Source organism: Amblyraja radiata, chromosome 24 (assembly GCF_010909765.2).
Source record: "Amblyraja radiata isolate CabotCenter1 chromosome 24, sAmbRad1.1.pri, whole genome shotgun sequence".
Taxonomy (NCBI): domain Eukaryota; kingdom Metazoa; phylum Chordata; class Chondrichthyes; order Rajiformes; family Rajidae; genus Amblyraja; species Amblyraja radiata.
In genome coordinates this window covers 5,901,967-5,925,634 of record NC_045979.1, presented here as the reverse complement: position 1 = coordinate 5,925,634, position 23,668 = coordinate 5,901,967, and the positions used below count along the sequence as shown (strand labels likewise).

Sequence of the window (23,668 nt, the reverse complement as noted above, 5' to 3'; positions counted from 1 at the left end):
ACAACAGTTCAAATCTCATGCTAACCCAGCGAACATATATCGTCTGAAGAAGGGTTTCGGCCCGAAATGTTGCCTATTTCCTTCGCTCCATAGATGCTGCTGCACCCGCTGAGTTTCTCCAGCATTTTTGTCTACCTATCATCATTGCATCTCCAGGTGTGATCATTCCCCAGACAATTACAAAGTTGCAAATTGTATGCCACCCAACATATCTAACTGATGTGAAAGTGAAAACTGAATGAAGTCTAAACTAATGTAATATCAGCATAAAGTTGTTTGTTGAACTATTATGGGCAGTTTATTTTGCAGGACACTACAAAATAGATGAAGTACCAATCAGTAGTATTAACAAGCATAATCTTATTTCACATTTTAAAAATTAAACTTGCATTTATGTATCACCTTTTCACGATCTGGGAACCTCAAAGCATCATCCTGGAATGTAATACTTACAAATTGTTACTAATGACACCAGGTTTGTTTTGGTCAATACAACATTGCATAAAAACCATATTATAATGCATGGTGCTGCTATATATGCCTGTACAATACTGCGTGGAGTTATGATATACACCAGTACAATTTTGCAAGATCCTTGACAATTCAGTGTCATGCTGTGATATATGATAGATGAGTTTAATACTGCATTGTGGCGGCTCCCAAGGGTCGTGCCATCATAGTGTCGAACCCCTCGGCACATGAGTGGTTCAGTCCGGAGGCGGCCCTTAGCCAGAGGGTTTAAAGGCAGGGGTTTGGATGCCATCTTCCTCTCGTTTGGATTTCCCTACAACCGGGAGGAACATAATAAAAGGTGCCTCTCAAAACACTGTACTTCGTGCCTCCTTTTGAGACCCACGCACTACAGCATTATGAAAAGTACACGGTAATACAATACTGGACAATTTAATAATATAAACTACTGGAAGTTATATACAATAAACTGCAAGGAAAAGCCTGGGAACTGTAGGCCAGTGCGTCTAACATCTGTGGTCGGAACATTACCACAAGGAATTCTGAGGGATAAATAGACATGCATTTAGATAGATGAGGGCAGATTAGGGAGTCAGCAAGGTTTTGTACGTGGGAGATCATGTCTCATAAACACGATTGAATTTTTTGAAGATAAAACCAGAAAGTTTGATGATGGCAGGACTGTATGTATGGATTTCAGCAAGACATTTGACAAGGCTCACATGGCAGGCTGTACTGGAAGGTTAGATCGCATGGGACTGGATAGAAAATTGGCTTCCTAGAAGGACCTGGAGGGTGATGGTGGAAGGTTGCTTTTCGGACTGGAGACCTGTGACTAGTCGTGTGCCTCAGGGTTTGGTGTTAGTCCTGTTGCTGTTTGTCATCTATATCAACGATTTGGATGAGAACGTACAAGGCATGATTAGTATGTTTGCAGGTGACACTAAAGTGGGTGGTATTGCAGAAAGCGAAGATGTATGTAAATAATTACAGCAGGATCTTGATTCATTGGGCAAGTGAGCTTAAGAATGACCAATGGAGTTTATTACAGAGAAGTGTGAGATGTTGCATTCTGGGACGTCAGACCTACACAGTACATGGCATGGCTCTGGGACGTGTTGTAGAGCAGAGGAATCTAGGAGTACAGGTAGATAGTTCCTTCAAAGTGGTGTCACAGGTAGATAGGGTGTTCAAGTCAGAGTATTGAGTAGATAAGTTGGGAAGTCATGTTACAGTTGTACAAGACATTGGTGAGGCTGTGTTTAGTGTTCAATCTTGGTCACCATGTTATAGGAAAGATGTCAAGCTAGAAAGGGTACAGAGAAGATTTACGTTGCCTGGACTTGAGGGCCTGTGCTATAGGGAGAGGTTGAGTGAGCTAATACCCTATTCCTTGGAGCGCTGGAGGATGAGGGGTTATCTTATAGAGATGCATAAGATCATGATAGGTATAGATAGGGTAAATGCAGAGTCTTTTACCCAGAGTAGGGGAATATAAGTTTAAGGTGCGGCAGGAGGAAGAGGGGGGGGAGAGAGGATTTAATAGAAACCTGAGGGGCAACTTTTTTTTATACAAAGGGTGGTAGGTATATGGAACGAGCTGCCAATGGAGATTGAGGCAGGTACTATCACAACATTAAAAAAACATTTGGACAGGTAGATAGATAAGATTTAGAAGAATATGGGCCAAATGTAGGCAGATCGGAGTAGTGTAGAAGGGGCACGTTGGTCAGCATTGGCAAGTGGGGCTGAAGGGCTTGTATCCATGCTGTATCACTATGTCACTACTATGTTACTATATTGTTGCATACATACTCTCCCATTTCATTACTCCATGATGACAAAACATATGCCCATACCACTCCTGTATTACGTGCAATATTTACTAATATGTTAATACACAATGGCATGAAATACAGTTCCAAACTGCATGATGTTGTAATACAGGTAAGGAACAACTGCATACTGTAGGGATATACCTCTACAATTTGACACACAATACCACATACATTTCTGCAACGTTGCATGTTATTACTCCATATTTGGACACACTTCAACAAATTGCCACAGGAAATTTCTGCTAACTGATGTATTGTTGCTAATATACCCAATTAAATATTACATGATGAAAACAAATCAATCGACCGATTGTTCTAGACTGGTGTTAATACTTCACTTCAGCTTCCAGACACATTACACACTTTTGGCCTGGAACAGAGAGGTAATCATGAGGAAGACACACCAATGCCTCTACTTGCTCAGAAGATTAGTGATTCACAATGCCACCTCTATAAGAAACTTCAAGGATATACTGTAGGCAGTATCCTGACGGGGATGCATCATGGCCTGGTACAGTAGTTCCAATGCATTGGAACTCAAGAGGCTGCAGGATGGGCCATGATGGGCACAGCTCAGCCCACCAGCAAAACATCTATTTGAGGAGCTGCCATCAAGGATCTGTATTATCGGGGCCATGTCCACTTCTCATGGGGCAAGAGGTACAGAACTCTGAAGTTACACACCACTGTGTTCAGGAAGGGCTATTTTTCTGCAACTATCAGGTACTTAAACCACCTGCACAGCCCTAATCCTGCCTCGACAACGATATAGATCGCTACAGGATAGATGGATAGATAGATAGATAGATACTTTATTAATTCCCTCGGGGAAATTCAGATGTTCAGTAGCCAACACAGTCAGAACGTAAAGCAGACAATACATAAAAGCAATAAATACTTTAAAAGAATAAATAACTATTAAAAGTGCAAAGCATCCCCATACAGCTTAACGGTCAGTATTATAAAATCTAACGGCTGCAGGGGTGAAGGATCTCCTGAGCTGCTCTGTACCGCAGCGCAGGGTGAGGAGCTTGTTGTTGTTCCGTGTGCTCCTCTGACCCTCCAGAGTTTCATGGAGGGGGTGCCTGGGGTTGTTGAGGATGACCTGCACCTTGCTCCTCATACACCTCTCAAGCACAGCCACCACAGAGTCCACTCTCCCCCCTGCACTGAGCTAGCTTATATTATAGTCTTTTTCTATTTACTGTGTTGCAGAATTTTGTGTATTTTTCTATAATTTATTTTTCAATGTGTTATTTAATTCTCTGTGCCTGTGATACATGCAAGAGTTTCAGTGTTCATGTACCTCACCGTATTGGTGCATATGATTTAAAAAACTTGACGTGACACCCAATCGGCTCTATCTATGAATATAATCAGTTCATTATCTGCAAAACACTTACTGCTGGACAAAACCCTGATCCAGGAAAAGAGAAACACCTAGCTGTTAAATTAAATACCCCAGTATACCCTAGAGCAGTGATTTTATTTGCAGAATTCCTTGCAAAAGTATGTCACTCATTGAGGAAGACATTGAAGCATGCTGGGCAATCAACAAAATGAAGTACAACAAATAGAAATCTACATGCATTGGACTGTTAGTGACCAGCATCAGACAAACATAGAAAATAGGTGCAGGAGGAGGCCATTTGGCCCTTCGAACCAGCACCGGCATTCATGGCTGATCATCCACAATCAGTACCCGTGCCTGCCTTCTCCCCATATACCTTGATTCCGCAAGCCCCGAGAGCTCTATCTAAAGGGCCTGTCCCACTGTACGAGGTAATTCAAGAGTTCTCCCGGGTTTTCCCCCAATTCGAACTCAGAGAATGTCCGTAGCGGGTCCGTACGAGTTCGTGTATGTCTCGTAGCGGCTGGTAATGCTAACGGTAGGTACTCGGGAAATCCGGCAAACTCGGGACGTTTTTTCAACACTGCAAAAATTGTCCACGAGTAAAAAAATACTCGTGATGAAAAAAATTGTTACTTTTTACTCATACGAGTCGCTACAGGACATCCACGAACTCCTACGGACCCGTTACGGACATTCTCAGAGTTTCTCAGGGGAAAACTCGGGAGAACTCTTGAATTACCTCTTACAGTGCGACAGGCCCTTATCTCTCTTTTAAATTCATCCAGTGAATTGGCCTCTATTGCCTTCTTTGGCAGAGAATTCCACAAATTCACAACTCTCTGGGTGAAAACATTTTTCCTCATCTCAGTTTTAAATGGCCCCCCCTTTATTCTTAGACTGTGGCCCTTGTTCTGGACTCCCCCAACATTGGGAACATTTTTCCTGCATCTAGCTTGTCCAGTCCTTTTATAATTTTATACGTTTCTATAAGATCTCCTCTCATCCTTCTAAATTCTAGTGAATACAAGCCCAGCCTTTCCAATCTTTCATGCGAGTCCCGCCATCCCAGGGATTAACCTCGTGAACCTACCCGACCGCCGGCCTACAACATCCTGAAGCCGCGGTCTCTGGTAGGGAATCGCCGATTCGGGACTTACCGTCCCGACGAGAGGGGCTGTACATCTGCCCACCCACAGCTGCGACTGCAGAGGTTTATGGCCCCGACCACGGGGGAACAATGGAGGAGGATTGTCTGTACTTTGTGCCTTCCACCACAGTGAAGAATGCTGTGGTGAATGTTTGTGTTACATTTTATTGTGTATTGTGTGTTCTTTTTTTATTGTACCGCTGCTGGCAAATTCATTTCACTGCACTTTATTGTGTATGTGATGAATAAAACTGGTTGATTGATTGATTGATCAATAGCAAGGTCCTGGCAGATAGCCAAAGATAAAGAATGCAACTAATTATCTAACTGCGTAACCCCTGCATTCCCTCTCTCTCTATCGCGGGGTGACGCCTGTCTGGACGTGAGTAGTCGCCCAAAGAGTCGTACCTTTTTCTGGGCGCCGCTGGATTTTCAACATGTTGAACTTTTTCAGCGACCTGTTGTGACTATACAAGGATTTAGTTACTGATCTATTTCTGCTGTTTATTATGCCCCCTGCAGTAAATATAGGTCCAAAATATGTAATCAGTATCTCCGATGTCTTTATTACATCCCTGCTTTTATATTCTAGTCCCCAAGTTTCCCAACCTGGGGTAAATTTACCCACCCAGGGGGTAAATTTCACCTACCCAGGGGGTAAATTCGTTGATTCTGAATTTGTACATATTTTTTTCTCATTGACTGTCTATGTTTGGTTCTGTTCATCATTAGTTGTTCCTAAATAAGTGAAATAACATTGTTATGTGCTATTAAAGTTACCAGGGGTAAACGGGCCAAAAAGGATGGGAACCCCTGTACTAGTCCTTTCGAAATGAATGCTAACATTGCATTTGCCTTCCTTACTGCAGCTTTAATCTGCAAATTAACCTTTTGGCAATTGTGCGCCAGCACTCCCAAGTCGCTTTGCATCTTTGATTGCTGAATCCTCTCCCAATTTAGCAAATAGTTCATGCCTTTATTCCTACTACCAAAGTGCATGAACCCACACTTTGCTGCAATTTAAGAAACTTTTTATGCGGGGAAGTTAGCATAGATAAGGACAAACTGTTTCCTCAGCTGAGAGATGAAGAACAGGAGGCATTTCTTTAAAACAAATCTTACTAAACACTTACAATTACAACAGGTGGTAAAAAATTGGAACTCTCTTGGACAGGTACTTGGATAAACAAATTTAGTGGGATAAGGGCCAAACGCAGGCAAATTAGGTTAGCTTAGATGGCGTTTCGTGGTCAGCATGGACAGATTGGGCCGAAGGGCCTATTCCCATGCTGTGTGGGTATATGACATATGCAAGCAAAAATAAAGTCATAGAGTCGTACACTGTAGAAACAGACCATTTGACCCACTTATCCATGCTGATAATTTCCCCCATTACACTGATCCCACGCGCCTACTTTTGTTTCCTTCTATTTGTGCCTGTCAAGATGTCGCATAAAGGTAGTAATTGTACTTAATTCTACCATCTCCCCTGGCACCAGGTTCCAGATATCAACCACTCAGCTTCCCTTTAAAACTCTTTCCTCCCACTCTAAATCTATGTCCTCGATTTTTGATACCACGGAAACAGATTTGGACTGTCTGCAGCCTCGCGTAATCCGACATAGTTCTATTACGTCATCCATCAGTCTCCTTCACCCCAGGGGATACGAACCCAGCCTTTCCAATCTCTCTCTGTTATTAGAGTCCTCCAATCCAGATAGTATCATAGTAAATCTCCTCTGCACTCTTCCCAATGCAATCACATGCCTTCTATGCTGCGGTGACCAGAAATGCAGACAGTATTCCCAAGTGCAGCCGAAACAGCATTTTCTAAAATTGCAACATAAATCCCAGCACTTAGATTTCTAGCTCTGGTCTATGATAGCAAACATGTCATGTATCTCTTCACAATCCTATTGTGTTACCAATTTCAGGGAACTATGGACGTAAATCCCGAGTGTTCATCAACATAAGTTTTAGTTTTGGAGATACAGCGCGGAAACAGGCCCTTCGGCCCACCGAGTCTGTCTAATCCTGTAGATGCAAGTATATCATTGGGGTTAGAATTACCCAACGCTAACTTGTTGTAGTGTCAGACAACCTTTCGTGCTACGCACGATACCACCGATTTTCCACACATGTACTAATCATACCTCCACATCCAAGTCATTAACGTATATCACAAACAACAAGAATCCCGGTGTTAATCCCTGCAGCACACCACTAGTCACAGATTTCCAATCAGTAAAACATCCTTTTACCAGCAAGTTCTGCCTTTAATCACCAATCCATTTTTGGATCCAATTAGCCAATTCACCTTGGATTCCATCTGTTTTAATCTTCTGGACCAACTAGGTTATGCTAGGTCAATTATCCTCTTTAAATTCAAAGATCAGAATCTTTTAATGTAAAGGTATTTAGAAATCGAAAGAAAAATGAATAAGGATACTGCAGGTCAGGCATGATATCACGGAATGACCAACCAAACAGGATTGTGAGCAAGTCTGAAGAACGGTCTCGACCCGAAACGTCACCCATTCGTTCTCTCCAGAGATGCTGCCGAGTTGTTCCAGCATTTTGTGTCTATTTTAGGATTGTGAGCAAAATGGTCCAAAATCTGTCAATATATGCTGCTTTGACAAACAAGAGCACAAACTAGACGATCTGTCATAAACACCCATAGTTCCTCACTGTATACCAACTTATTGCCTGGTTGTCAGCACCAATATAGCCCGTGTTTGACCATGGCAGTTCGTGAGATTGCAGAACTGATCTCCAAGTCATGCTTACTATAATGAAAAAATAACATAAAAAGTACTTCAATATGAAGCAATGTGTACTTTTCTGAAATTGTGAAAGACAATCTACAATCCTATCTTTCATTCTTTCTACTGACCCATGGTGAAAGTGACATCGTAAAATATTAAGTATAGTTGATGCCTTCAACAGTCAACGAACCTGTAATTTTACTTAAAATGTATTCAACTGAAACTTTATAACCTCCTTTTCCCTCACACGTGCTGACTGACCTGCCATACATGTCCAGCATTTTGTTTTTACTGATGATAATCATTGTGTAAGCTGACACATGAAGAACACCATTGCACTGAGATCTCAGAGGAAGAGTTAATGATGCCCATGGCACTACAGTCTATCAAGTGCTGCACCTTTAGCACAAATGCGGAGAAAACTACATCATAGAATTATAGAATGTTGCAGCACAAAAAATGACCAATGCTGGCTTCCATTCGCTGGAACAGTTCTCCAGTAATTCCAAACGCCCTCTTCTTCTCCACGGTGTACAGATCCCAATAATCTTTGGTGGAAGTAAATGTTCATAATGTTAAATCTTTTTGCTGCAGTTACTGACTTTATCAAGTCTGCTCTTCACCTTTTTTTCCTCATATATAGAATCATGATTTTTTTTGTCTCTGTTCATAGCAAAATAAATCTTATCCACATCATCATCTTCTGCATATTTTCCAGGCCTTAGTTTTGTAAATGAAGCAGAGCAACTAAACCTGGATGGAATATTCTAATTATGACCTAAACAATGATTGGTCTAAATCTGTCATTACCCAATTGCTTTTGTCTCCTGTCACTCCACTGAGAAACTTTGCATCCCATTTGCTTTGTCCATTTTCCCACTTCTAAAAGATACACCTCCCGCAACCGACTTTGGAACCCTCAGGGTACCTTTGAAGGTGCAGGAAGCAAGCCCACAGCCCACTCACAAGCACCAATCCTCTCTTCCACCTGCCACCGTTACCACCTTGGTTTAAAACAAAGAATTTCATTGTTTCCAGGTGCATGTGACCACTGAAATCTGATTTTAAATTTGGAAGTCTAAAGGATGACGCTGTATCTGCCTTTAGCTCTCTTCCCTTAAGTTCGAATCCACCTACAACAGTTCAAATCTCATGCTAACCCAGCGAACATATATCGTCTGAAGAAGGGTTTCGGCCCGAAATGTTGCCTATTTCCTTCGCTCCATAGATGCTGCTGCACCCGCTGAGTTTCTCCAGCATTTTTGTCTACCTATCATCATTGCATCTCCAGGTGTGATCATTCCCCAGACAATTACAAAGTTGCAAATTGTATGCCACCCAACATATCTAACTGATGTGAAAGTGAAAACTGAATGAAGTCTAAACTAATGTAATATCAGCATAAAGTTGTTTGTTGAACTATTATGGGCAGTTTATTTTGCAGGACACTACAAAATAGATGAAGTACCAATCAGTAGTATTAACAAGCATAATCTTATTTCACATTTTAAAAATTAAACTTGCATTTATGTATCACCTTTTCACGATCTGGGAACCTCAAAGCATCATCCTGGAATGTAATACTTACAAATTGTTACTAATGACACCAGGTTTGTTTTGGTCAATACAACATTGCATAAAAACCATATTATAATGCATGGTGCTGCTATATATGCCTGTACAATACTGCGTGGAGTTATGATATACACCAGTACAATTTTGCAAGATCCTTGACAATTCAGTGTCATGCTGTGATATATGATAGATGAGTTTAATACTGCATTGTGGCGGCTCCCAAGGGTCGTGCCATCATAGTGTCGAACCCCTCGGCACATGAGTGGTTCAGTCCGGAGGCGGCCCTTAGCCAGAGGGTTTAAAGGCAGGGGTTTGGATGCCATCTTCCTCTCGTTTGGATTTCCCTACAACCGGGAGGAACATAATAAAAGGTGCCTCTCAAAACACTGTACTTCGTGCCTCCTTTTGAGACCCACGCACTACAGCATTATGAAAAGTACACGGTAATACAATACTGGACAATTTAATAATATAAACTACTGGAAGTTATATACAATAAACTGCAAGGAAAAGCCTGGGAACTGTAGGCCAGTGCGTCTAACATCTGTGGTCGGAACATTACCACAAGGAATTCTGAGGGATAAATAGACATGCATTTAGATAGATGAGGGCAGATTAGGGAGTCAGCAAGGTTTTGTACGTGGGAGATCATGTCTCATAAACACGATTGAATTTTTTGAAGATAAAACCAGAAAGTTTGATGATGGCAGGACTGTATGTATGGATTTCAGCAAGACATTTGACAAGGCTCACATGGCAGGCTGTACTGGAAGGTTAGATCGCATGGGACTGGATAGAAAATTGGCTTCCTAGAAGGACCTGGAGGGTGATGGTGGAAGGTTGCTTTTCGGACTGGAGACCTGTGACTAGTCGTGTGCCTCAGGGTTTGGTGTTAGTCCTGTTGCTGTTTGTCATCTATATCAACGATTTGGATGAGAACGTACAAGGCATGATTAGTATGTTTGCAGGTGACACTAAAGTGGGTGGTATTGCAGAAAGCGAAGATGTATGTAAATAATTACAGCAGGATCTTGATTCATTGGGCAAGTGAGCTTAAGAATGACCAATGGAGTTTATTACAGAGAAGTGTGAGATGTTGCATTCTGGGACGTCAGACCTACACAGTACATGGCATGGCTCTGGGACGTGTTGTAGAGCAGAGGAATCTAGGAGTACAGGTAGATAGTTCCTTCAAAGTGGTGTCACAGGTAGATAGGGTGTTCAAGTCAGAGTATTGAGTAGATAAGTTGGGAAGTCATGTTACAGTTGTACAAGACATTGGTGAGGCTGTGTTTAGTGTTCAATCTTGGTCACCATGTTATAGGAAAGATGTCAAGCTAGAAAGGGTACAGAGAAGATTTACGTTGCCTGGACTTGAGGGCCTGTGCTATAGGGAGAGGTTGAGTGAGCTAATACCCTATTCCTTGGAGCGCTGGAGGATGAGGGGTTATCTTATAGAGATGCATAAGATCATGATAGGTATAGATAGGGTAAATGCAGAGTCTTTTACCCAGAGTAGGGGAATATAAGTTTAAGGTGCGGCAGGAGGAAGAGGGGGGGGAGAGAGGATTTAATAGAAACCTGAGGGGCAACTTTTTTTTATACAAAGGGTGGTAGGTATATGGAACGAGCTGCCAATGGAGATTGAGGCAGGTACTATCACAACATTAAAAAAACATTTGGACAGGTAGATAGATAAGATTTAGAAGAATATGGGCCAAATGTAGGCAGATCGGAGTAGTGTAGAAGGGGCACGTTGGTCAGCATTGGCAAGTGGGGCTGAAGGGCTTGTATCCATGCTGTATCACTATGTCACTACTATGTTACTATATTGTTGCATACATACTCTCCCATTTCATTACTCCATGATGACAAAACATATGCCCATACCACTCCTGTATTACGTGCAATATTTACTAATATGTTAATACACAATGGCATGAAATACAGTTCCAAACTGCATGATGTTGTAATACAGGTAAGGAACAACTGCATACTGTAGGGATATACCTCTACAATTTGACACACAATACCACATACATTTCTGCAACGTTGCATGTTATTACTCCATATTTGGACACACTTCAACAAATTGCCACAGGAAATTTCTGCTAACTGATGTATTGTTGCTAATATACCCAATTAAATATTACATGATGAAAACAAATCAATCGACCGATTGTTCTAGACTGGTGTTAATACTTCACTTCAGCTTCCAGACACATTACACACTTTTGGCCTGGAACAGAGAGGTAATCATGAGGAAGACACACCAATGCCTCTACTTGCTCAGAAGATTAGTGATTCACAATGCCACCTCTATAAGAAACTTCAAGGATATACTGTAGGCAGTATCCTGACGGGGATGCATCATGGCCTGGTACAGTAGTTCCAATGCATTGGAACTCAAGAGGCTGCAGGATGGGCCATGATGGGCACAGCTCAGCCCACCAGCAAAACATCTATTTGAGGAGCTGCCATCAAGGATCTGTATTATCGGGGCCATGTCCACTTCTCATGGGGCAAGAGGTACAGAACTCTGAAGTTACACACCACTGTGTTCAGGAAGGGCTATTTTTCTGCAACTATCAGGTACTTAAACCACCTGCACAGCCCTAATCCTGCCTCGACAACGATATAGATCGCTACAGGATAGATGGATAGATAGATAGATAGATACTTTATTAATTCCCTCGGGGAAATTCAGATGTTCAGTAGCCAACACAGTCAGAACGTAAAGCAGACAATACATAAAAGCAATAAATACTTTAAAAGAATAAATAACTATTAAAAGTGCAAAGCATCCCCATACAGCTTAACGGTCAGTATTATAAAATCTAACGGCTGCAGGGGTGAAGGATCTCCTGAGCTGCTCTGTACCGCAGCGCAGGGTGAGGAGCTTGTTGTTGTTCCGTGTGCTCCTCTGACCCTCCAGAGTTTCATGGAGGGGGTGCCTGGGGTTGTTGAGGATGACCTGCACCTTGCTCCTCATACACCTCTCAAGCACAGCCACCACAGAGTCCACTCTCCCCCCTGCACTGAGCTAGCTTATATTATAGTCTTTTTCTATTTACTGTGTTGCAGAATTTTGTGTATTTTTCTATAATTTATTTTTCAATGTGTTATTTAATTCTCTGTGCCTGTGATACATGCAAGAGTTTCAGTGTTCATGTACCTCACCGTATTGGTGCATATGATTTAAAAAACTTGACGTGACACCCAATCGGCTCTATCTATGAATATAATCAGTTCATTATCTGCAAAACACTTACTGCTGGACAAAACCCTGATCCAGGAAAAGAGAAACACCTAGCTGTTAAATTAAATACCCCAGTATACCCTAGAGCAGTGATTTTATTTGCAGAATTCCTTGCAAAAGTATGTCACTCATTGAGGAAGACATTGAAGCATGCTGGGCAATCAACAAAATGAAGTACAACAAATAGAAATCTACATGCATTGGACTGTTAGTGACCAGCATCAGACAAACATAGAAAATAGGTGCAGGAGGAGGCCATTTGGCCCTTCGAACCAGCACCGGCATTCATGGCTGATCATCCACAATCAGTACCCGTGCCTGCCTTCTCCCCATATACCTTGATTCCGCAAGCCCCGAGAGCTCTATCTAAAGGGCCTGTCCCACTGTACGAGGTAATTCAAGAGTTCTCCCGGGTTTTCCCCCAATTCGAACTCAGAGAATGTCCGTAGCGGGTCCGTACGAGTTCGTGTATGTCTCGTAGCGGCTGGTAATGCTAACGGTAGGTACTCGGGAAATCCGGCAAACTCGGGACGTTTTTTCAACACTGCAAAAATTGTCCACGAGTAAAAAAATACTCGTGATGAAAAAAATTGTTACTTTTTACTCATACGAGTCGCTACAGGACATCCACGAACTCCTACGGACCCGTTACGGACATTCTCAGAGTTTCTCAGGGGAAAACTCGGGAGAACTCTTGAATTACCTCTTACAGTGCGACAGGCCCTTATCTCTCTTTTAAATTCATCCAGTGAATTGGCCTCTATTGCCTTCTTTGGCAGAGAATTCCACAAATTCACAACTCTCTGGGTGAAAACATTTTTCCTCATCTCAGTTTTAAATGGCCCCCCCTTTATTCTTAGACTGTGGCCCTTGTTCTGGACTCCCCCAACATTGGGAACATTTTTCCTGCATCTAGCTTGTCCAGTCCTTTTATAATTTTATACGTTTCTATAAGATCTCCTCTCATCCTTCTAAATTCTAGTGAATACAAGCCCAGCCTTTCCAATCTTTCATGCGAGTCCCGCCATCCCAGGGATTAACCTCGTGAACCTACCCGACCGCCGGCCTACAACATCCTGAAGCCGCGGTCTCTGGTAGGGAATCGCCGATTCGGGACTTACCGTCCCGACGAGAGGGGCTGTACATCTGCCCACCCACAGCTGCGACTGCAGAGGTTTATGGCCCCGACCACGGGGGAACAATGGAGGAGGATTGTCTGTACTTTGTGCCTTCCACCACAGTGAAGAATGCTGTGGTGAATGTTTGTGTTACATTTTATTGTGTATTGTGTGTTCTTTTTTTATTGTACCGCTGCTGGCAAATTCATTTCACTGCACTTTATTGTGTATGTGATGAATAAAACTGGTTGATTGATTGATTGATCAATAGCAAGGTCCTGGCAGATAGCCAAAGATAAAGAATGCAATGGGGTCTATGACAACAAAACATAAACTTGCATTTGCATTACATCTTCTCGGGGTACTGATTGGGGATGATCAGCCATGATCACATTAAATGGCGGTGCTGGCTCGAAGGGCCGAATGGCCTACTCCTGCACCTATTGCCTATTGTCTATCAAACCATAGAACATCTTTAACCTTGACTGTAAGAGTTATGCTGCAGCTTTATAAAACTTCAGTTAGGCCGCATTTGTAGTATTGCGTACAGTTCTAGTCACATCATTACAGGAAGGATGTTGAGGCTTTGGAAAGAATGAAGAAGTGGTTTACCAAAATACTGCCTCGATTAGAGGGTATTAGCTATGAGAAGAGATTGGGCAAACTTGGATTATTTTCTCCAAAAGGTTAAGAGAGTAAGAATAATGAGAGCCATTGAAAGGGGAAGGATTGCTGGTTTGTTTCGCTGAACACCTCCACTCAGTCCGCCTAAACCTACCTGATCTCCCGGTGCTAAACACTTTAACTCCCCCTCCCACGCTGACCTTTCTGTCCTGGGCATCCTCCACTGTCAGAGTGAGGTCCAGCGCAAATAAGCAAGTTCAGTATTCCGAAAAATGCAAGGAGTCATGGGATTTGTCAAAGGCCACTCGCTATAAAAAAAAAAGCAACGAAGCGCTGGCAATATAAACTGTGTATAAATTCTTATCTTTATTCATGATTTATGTGTAAAAACATTTTTAATCTGAGGAACGGGGGTGCCAAGTAGCGGGAGTGCGGGGTGTAACAACGAGAGAGCGGGGGCAGATGCGAGTGGGAGACGGGGGGTGCGGGGTGGGGGAGAGACTGGACAGACGGAGAGACATAATCAGCAGCTGCGCGCACAAAGACGTGCGCCTCATCGCACCCGGATCCCCGGCGCTGCAAACGCTGCCGAACTGCCACTGAGCCGTCCCCCCCTCCCCCCCCCCCGAATGGGTCAGAGACATCCAGGCCAACCCCGGACTGATGGGACAGGGGCCCGCAGGCCCACAGGCAGCGCGGAGAAGAAGCGCCAACCCCAGCTCAACTCTGCCTGGACGAGGAGAGGCGCAGCCAACAGCCCCCAGGGAGCCTGAGCCAGCATACCCCCCCCCCGCGCCGGCTGCAAGCTCGGCCCGACGCCTCGGACAGAGAGGGGACAGCCCAGCAGCAACACAACGGCGCCCGAAGCGCCGGAGACCCGGGCTGACCCCGACCTTGCTCACTCACCGAAGCATAAAGCAATGAAAATTACAAAATAATCTTAGCTTTTAAAAAAGGAACAATAAATACAACTAATTCATAGTTTGAAAGCTGTATTTTCTTACCTAGAAGAATCAAAGCTGGAAAAAATGGATGAAACGTGTACAGAGCTCCAGTGCTTCCAGCATTGTTTATCCAGAGTGACCTTTGACCTGGGCATGCTCAGTCGGAATACCAAACTCGCTTATTGGAGGAACATATTTCGCTTGGGCGGCTTACACTCCAGCGGTATGAATACTGACTTCTCTAACTTCAAGTAACCTCTCTCTCTCCATCCTTCCCCCATCCTACATTTCCGAGCAGTCTGACTGCCCCCACTGATTAATTTTTTTCTATATAGGCCTCGTTGTCGCCTTCTCCTTGCTAACAATGATCTGTTCTACATTTTCCTTAGACTTCATCCCCTTTTATGTCTCGTTTTCACACCTTACCCTTCCTTATCTGTGTTTCCCTTTCTCCTGACTCAGTCTGAAGAAGGGTCTCGAACCAAAATGTCACCCATTTCTTTTATCCAATGATGCTGCCTGGCCAGCTGTGTTACTCCAGCATTTTGGGTCCCTCTTCGGTGTAAACCAGCATCTGCAGTTCTTTCCTACACATTCCTGAGACTATAGGCCTAGTTCTACTTTGCACCCAGTGGAATTAACTTCTAGCTTCTATCTTGTCAATACCTCTCAAGACTTGCAAGTTTCAACAAGATCATCTCTCATTTTCACTTTCAGTGAATTCATGTTAATCTTTCCAGGAGCAACGGGAAGGGAGTAAACAAGACAGAATGCATAATAATGATGGAGCACTGAAGCATGCAGGACTTTGGAGTATATGCCTAGATATCATATGGTAAAAGGACACGTAGATAAGATTATAGTGGCAAATAGGATAGTTGGCTTTATTGACTAAAACAATCTCGAGGCTCAGGTTTTAAGGCAATGGGTTGAAGAACTGTAGGTGGTAGTGGGACTTTGAGGAGTTGGGAAGGGGGGTATGAGGCAGAGGAGGAAACAAATGTCATTACTGTCCTTAAGGGAAGTTAATCTGCTATCTTCACCGAGCCTAGGCATAGCCTGAATAGCCATCGTCTTGTATCCAAGGTAGCAAAGTCTAAAACTGGAGGACATAAGTTTGTGAGAGAGGAAAACTTTAAAAGGGATCGGAGGGGCAACTTTTCCTATGGAATGCTGCCAGAGAAAGTGACAGAGGTACATACAATTATAGCATTGAAAAGATACTTAGAAAGGTACATAGATAGGAAAGGTCGAGAGGGATATGGCCACATGCAGGCAAGTGCATTAGCTTGGTTAGCATGGACAAGTAGGGCCGAAGAACCAGTTTCCAAGCCGTAGGACTCTATGACTCTCTCTATTGTAGAATTGATGACAAATCAGAAACCATCTATTCCATTATGATGATAAGATCATGTGATCCGAAATTCATTCAATTAAATTAAACACGGTTTTGATATGTAACAATTTTTGAAGGCTTAAAAGATAAATCTCAAATCAGTCACTCTGCTAATCTACTTGTACGAGTCAGTCACTCTATTTTCAAGCTCTCGCATCATAAAGTGCTCTCTCTCATTTTTTTTGAAGAGCTTTTTCTGCCTCGTTGAACCTTACTGCAGAAAAAATATCACTTGGCCCAGCAGTCTGTACCAGTTTTTCTGAAGAGTTATCGACTGAGACCCACTCCAATGTTTCACCCCCCAACCCAATCTTCTCTCCTGAGATGCTGCCCGAGTTACTCCAGCATTTTGTGTCTATCTCCAATCATCCAAGATACCCTGTTTAAGAAGGAACTGCAGATGCTGGAAAATCGAAGGTACACAAAAATGCTGGAGAAACTCAGCGGGTGCAGCTTCTTCAGAAGGGTTTCAGCCCGAAACGTTGCCTTTTTCCTTCGCTCCATAGATGCTGCTGCACCCGCTGAGTTTCTCCAGTATTTTTGTGTACATCCCAGATACCCTTCTATGTAATTAACCACATACAACATTTATAACTGTTTTTCTTTCTGGATTTGTCTTGCAACATGAACTTTACATTTTTTGAACTTTCTACTCAAGGTACTATTTAAATCTTTTTTTCCATGCTTAAGTCAACAAGTGGTTGAAAAGAAAAGATCCTGTTGGAAAGAATTTCAGCAAAACATTTTCCCCTTTCAGATGGTAGTTGTGTGTGTAATTCTATTCATGCATTCTATTATCCTGTCATCTTTGATGACAAATTTCATCAGAAGTCTAAAACTGGAGGACATAAATTAAGCCTAAGCACCAAATAACTAATCACCAATTGAGTGCTACAAAATCCCTTAAATAACTTGGCTCAAGGGCATTTAATTTGTATACTGAAAGTAGAAAAAAATGTTACTGTAGATGCTGGTTTCAACCAAAGATAGACACAAAATGCTGGAGTAACTCAGCGGGTCATGCAGCATCTTTGGAGAAAAAGGATAGGTGACGTTTCAGGTCGGGACCCTTCTATCAGATTGAAAGTAAGTGGAGGGGTGAAGATCTGGGGGCGAAGAAGGAACAGGACTAATCAGGGATGGCCACAAATTTACCTCAGGCCTTGAAAACTAATTGTTGGCTAGGGAAGGTGTGCTCTCAAGAGGAAAACAACGTGGGGAACTGTGGAACTAGTAAAATGACCAGTGGAGGAAGGGGGCAGAGGGTGGGAGGCTTTAAAATTAAAGAATTCAATGTTCATACTGCTGAGTTGTAATCTACCCTGGCGAAATATAAGGTGTTGTTCCTCCAATTTGCATGTGCCCTTACTCTGGCCATGGAGGAGGCCCCGGACAGAAAGGTTAGTATGGGAATGGGAAGAGGAGTTAGAATGGTTGAAACCCAGGAGATCCTGTAGGCCAAGGCGGACTATCGTGGAACTTTTCAACCTCCCCTAACGTTCACAGACTGTTTCTGACCTCAGAAAATAACCCAGTGATATTATTGAGTTATTAACTTCAGCTGTCCATTACAAATTGTATTTTTGTTTCATCTAACATATCATAGAGCAGAACAGTGGGTGCAAAGTGGAAACATTTTAACCTACAGTTTTGTTCAAGTGTAACACGATGGATCCACAAACAAACCATCTCAATATATGCATGCTCAGTCACTGTTAAATGCAATCAAGATGTGGAATGAAACTGCATTTCTCTGATATCCATCAACTCCCACCTTCCAATGGGTCAGTTTACGACATGTCAAATGCTTAAAGGAGAACATCTGAAGTAAAAAGCTGAGGCCACTTTGTTTGAGGGCTCAAATAAACAAATCACCCAAAGTAACTGCGCAAAGAATTATTTTACATGAAAGAATCTTTCATTCCAATTACTCTTCAGTGGGAGTAAAGGGTATTTGAAATGTATTAAATATGGGGTGGCACGGTGGCACAGCGGTAGAGTTAGAATTATAATTTTTTTATGTTCACATTTATAATGAACACTTCCCATATGAACTTGTCACACCATAACTGCACTTCTTCCTCTTCCTCAGAGAAGTGATGAAATGCTACCTCTTGTGGGAGTCATAGCATGTCAATTTAAGCATAGAGGAAATTTATTGTGGAAATATTAAAGAAACAATTTGGGTGGCACAGTGGTGCCTCAGTTGAGCTGCTACCTCACAGTGCCAGGGATCCAGGTTCAATCCGGCATTTGGGTGCAGTCTGTACGGAGTTTGTACGTTCTCCCTGTGACTGCAATGGTTTCCTCCGGGTGCTCCAGTTGCCTCGAAAATTCCAAAGATGCAGATTTGAAGGTTAATTGGCTTCTGTAAAATTGCTCCTAGTATGTAGGACGTAAAAGTGGGATAACATAGAACTAGTGCATGGGTGATCAATAGTTGGCATGCTCGGTGTAGTGTATGGGTGATCAGTTGTTGGCACAGGCTCGGTGGTCTAAAGAGCCTGCTTCTGTACTATATCTCCAATCTAAACTAGTCTGGACAGAATGCATGTCTTAAAATCACAGGTGTATCACCATCCAATTACCTCATCATTCCTGCTGCACTTGAGACATACCTGGTCTTAACTCACAATATTGTATAATATTTATTAATACATAACCCATGAGGCTGAAAATGCACACCTCAGGATCATGAAATCTTTGGTGCGCTTCTGCCGTCAGATGCCTGGGCACCAAACGCTGGACTTCCATCCTGGAACTTTGCTGTCTCTCTGTCCTCCTTGAAAATTCTTCTTAAACCTTAAGGGCCTGTCCCACTTACGCGCTGTTTTCGGCAACTTGCCAGCACCCGTCATCATCGCAGCAGGTCACCGAAAATGTTCAAATTGTTGAAAATCCAGCGTCGACCAGAAAAAGGTACGACTCTTTGGGCGACTGTATGGTCGTGAGTAATCGCCCAAAGAGTTGTAGCTTTTTCTGGTCGCCGCTGGATTTTCAACATTTTGCCATTTTTCGGCGATGACGGCACCGAAAAAAGTGCGTAAGCACTCATCTTTACCATGGCCGTTCAGTCCCTCTACACCGCCATGCCCAACCAGGAAGGTCTCCTAGCCCTCCATTTCTTCTTTGGACAGAGACCCAGCCACTTTCTATAATATTACTTTATGGTGTCTAAGTCACTGGAGACACAAGAAACGCGTTGCTAGTTTACAAAAACAGCCGCCGTGCTGGATTAACTCAGCAGTACAGGCACCATCTCTAGACCATGTTCTCCAGTGATGCTGCCTGATCGGCTGAGTTACCCCAGCACTTTGTGTCTTTTTTCTGTGTCCAAATTGTTTGTGCTGACACCTGTGAAGCCAATTCAGATGTTTTATGTCAGCAAAGACTGTAAATAAATATGTTACCTTTGTATCCATTCAGATTCCCCCTACCAGCCTTCTACTCACTCTGGACCTTTTAAAAAAAATATAACTGCTGGCGAGACTTCAACCATCTTGACGTTTCTACACCTCTTACCCACTCCAATCTTACCCCCCTCATAAGGCACAGCCCTCAAATCGCTTTGCAACAATCCCAACATTACCATTAAACCCACCGACAAGGAATGACCCCTTGTAGTCCGGACGGCTCCTCACCTCCCTTGACCATGACCATAGATGAACACCAGTCCATTAGACTGTCTCTGATTTCATCACCTCTGGTGATCTGCCATCCACTGCCTCCAAACATATCCTTCCCCAGCCCTGCACGGCCCGCTTTACCTCCTCCCCAAAATTCACAAACAGAACTGCCTTGGCATACCCATTGTTTCTGCCTGCTCCTACCCTACTGAACTTATCTCCACATACCTCGAATCCATTCTATCCCCCTTGTCCAATCACTTCCCACTTACATCCAAGACACCTCATACACCTTAAACTCTTTCATAACTTTCATTTTCACTCATCTTTACCATGGCCGTCCAGTCCCTCTACACCGCCATGCCCAACCAGGAAGGTCTCCTAGCCCTCCATTTCTTCCTTGGACAGAAACCCAGCCAATTTCCCTCTACTGATATTCTCCTTCACCTTCACTTAGCAGAACTTGTTCTCACCCTCAACAACTTCTCTTTTGACTCCTCTCACTTTCTGCAAGTTAAAGGTGTAGTCATGGACACTCGCATGGGCTATGCTATTCATGCATTTTTGTTGGTTATGTTGAACAATCCTTGTTCCAGGCGTATACTGGCCCTATCCCCTAACTCCTTCTCCACCAGATCGATGATTGCATTGGGGATACCTCCTGCACCCGTGCAGAACTCATGGAATGTATTAACTTCCATCCTGCCCTCAAATTCCCCATAACTATCTCTGACACCTGTCTTGATCTCTCTGTCTCATCACAGTAGACAGACTATAGACTGACATCTACTACAAACTATTCCCACACTTCTTCCCGCTCTGCCTCTTGTAAAGATGCTATCCCCTATCCATTTTCTCCAGATATGCTGCTTGGCCCGCTGAATTACTCCATAATTTTATGTCTATCTTCATATAGATTATTGTATCAATAGATTTTGTGTCTGGACTGAGCCACACTTTATCCTGTTTATTAATGTTAGTGATATCCTTTATCCTCACTCAAGGCTGCACTTCAAGAGACTAGGCTGGCTCATAGAGCTAAAGAGAAGGTAACCTATATCCCCTTTTATTTAAGCCAATGCTTTCCTTAATCCTGTCCGACTACAACTCAATGAAGATAATTTCTTCCAGCACCAGACCTGAAATTATAAAAATCCTATGCTACACGGAGGTTGCTCAACTGACAGAACAAAGGGAAAGCAAAACCTTCAATAACTCAATTTGTAGCACAACTGTGCACGTACAGATAAAGAAGAATCATACGCATTTAGAATTACAACTTAGGCAATTATCTTGTAAAGCTACACTATCTTGATCAAAATTATATTCACTGTATTTTCCCTTCAGATAATAAATGTCACTTCTTTATTCTCAACTCCATTTTGAACAGATACAACTTCTTAATGATCTGTCATGCAAAATACTACATGCTATCAATCATATCAAAAATGTTGGGTTGCTGCAATTACATTAATACTGACAATATTTAGGCACATGAATGGTTCTGTATTTTATGAGTACATCATCGTCCAGTGGAGATAATAGACCACAACAGAACACAGTATGATTAGTTATTATTAATTCTTCTGAGATTGTAGAAAATGACCTAAAACTGTAACTAAAGTGATTGCATGAACTAAATTAATAAATAAATTGTATAAAAGTAGATAAAAACGCCAAACATACTGTAATATCATACATTCTAATGTTTTATTACAACATTAATGTAATATATTACATCATAAACTATAAGTATCATACATAGACGCAAAATGCTGGAGTAACTCGGTGGGTCAGGCAACATCTCTGGAGAAAAAGAATAGATGACATTTCGGGTCGGAACCCTTCTTCAGACTGAAGTATCAATGTTACAATGGTAAAATGAAGTATCATACTGTTGTATACACTCTAAATTGATACTTTCATAATCTGGTATCTATCTACTTTGGGTTTTGCACAATCATGGTCTATTTTACTTAGATTAACTGATAATTTATTGTATATTGTTTGTTTATGGTGCATTTAACATGCCTGTAAAGCTGCAGCAAGTAAAAAAATCATTGTTTCAGTTCATATCCGGTGCAAATGGCAAATAAATATTCTTGAACATAACATACAGTATTGGCATTTAACACCATACACTGCCACACTGTATAACATACAGTACATACGACAAGGCATGAATTTAATAATTTCATCGTCTTGAAAGAGAAAGGTTGAAAATAATTCCCAAATGCGCTCACTCAACAAGCAGGCTGTTTGATTTGTTTAATTTCAAAATAATCCAGAACCATTAATAAATAAGCCATTAACAAAAAAGACCAAGTCACTGTCAAATAAGTACCAAATGACTTGCAGATATTCACAGAAATGTTTACAGAATTCATAAAGAAAACTGTGCACCCATTTCTTCCTGCCAATATGCTTGTCTTCCTCCTCTGAAATTCTGCACTTGTAAACAGGGTATAATTCCATTGTTATCAAATGCAAGTAGTTACCATCTCAAGAGACCATTTCCACATGCATCAAGACGAGTTTACTGTCATCTGCTACAGTGAGGTGAGTTACTGGTACAGTGAACTTTTTCATTGGCATCAATGGCAATTAGTATCACGCAACATACAAAAACATAAATCATACACATAAATTCTACAAGACTGAATAGAAAAAGGCTGCAAAAAACATTAGTGCAAAGATACACAATCATAAACGTTCATGTTAGTGCAAGAGGCGGTCGGCAGTGTTCAATTGTCGAGGTGGATTAGGAATGTGGTCATACTGTATTTGGTCGTTTAATGTAGCATAAAATGGTAAAGTGCACCAAAATCAGCCAAAAGAAAGACACCTTGATTTAGATGCATTTTCGAGTGATCGGTTGACAGGGCTATACTTACATTGCACAAAAGAACAAACTTGTACTTGTAACATGCCCTACTTGACTTGAAGGTAGCCCAACACATTTTACAATCAGATTTCCAGCAACAGCAGGTTTTGTTTGATTTTCCAGTTTTAGAGTCAAACAAGTACTTTTTAAGTGTAGCTCAATTGTTGTGAGGAATATATAAAATTGGAATACCAAACAGCAATAGAAATATAACGCAGCTGTAAAAATAAGGCCAAAACTATCGTTTTGTAAATTTTGCAAACTATACTTTTCCCCCTTCTGTTCTCTATGTCTCCCCCCCCCCCCCTCCCCACAATTCAATAAATCGCATTCCTTTTATAGAAATATTTTCCACGCTACAGCAAACGCCGCTCTTTCCCCCTGCTTTATTTCCATTCGTTTCTGCCAAGATTGCCGAGGAAGGAACAAAGATCGGCTACTTACGAGACCAACAATTAACCAGAGAACTGCTAAACCCGATTTAAAATTCAATAAATCTTAATGCTATCCACAAAATGGAAGCTTTTCGATCACGGTCTGAGTACAAGGCATACTGTGTCGGAACGGTACAAGAGATAAGCACATGGCTTGCACATTTTCCAGGCTCTATCTCAGCGAGCACCAAATAAGAGCATTTAGAAGACAGACGCCAAAAAAAACTAAT

The 23,668-nt window shown here is 42.2% G+C and overlaps 1 protein-coding gene across 4 annotated transcripts in view; it reads right to left on the bottom strand.

Moving 5' to 3' along the window:
- Positions 1–23,668, bottom strand: part of LOC116986719 (suppressor of tumorigenicity 7 protein homolog) — a 139,998-nt gene that overhangs the window by 104,136 nt on the left and 12,194 nt on the right. The gene's annotated exons all lie outside the window — the stretch shown is intronic.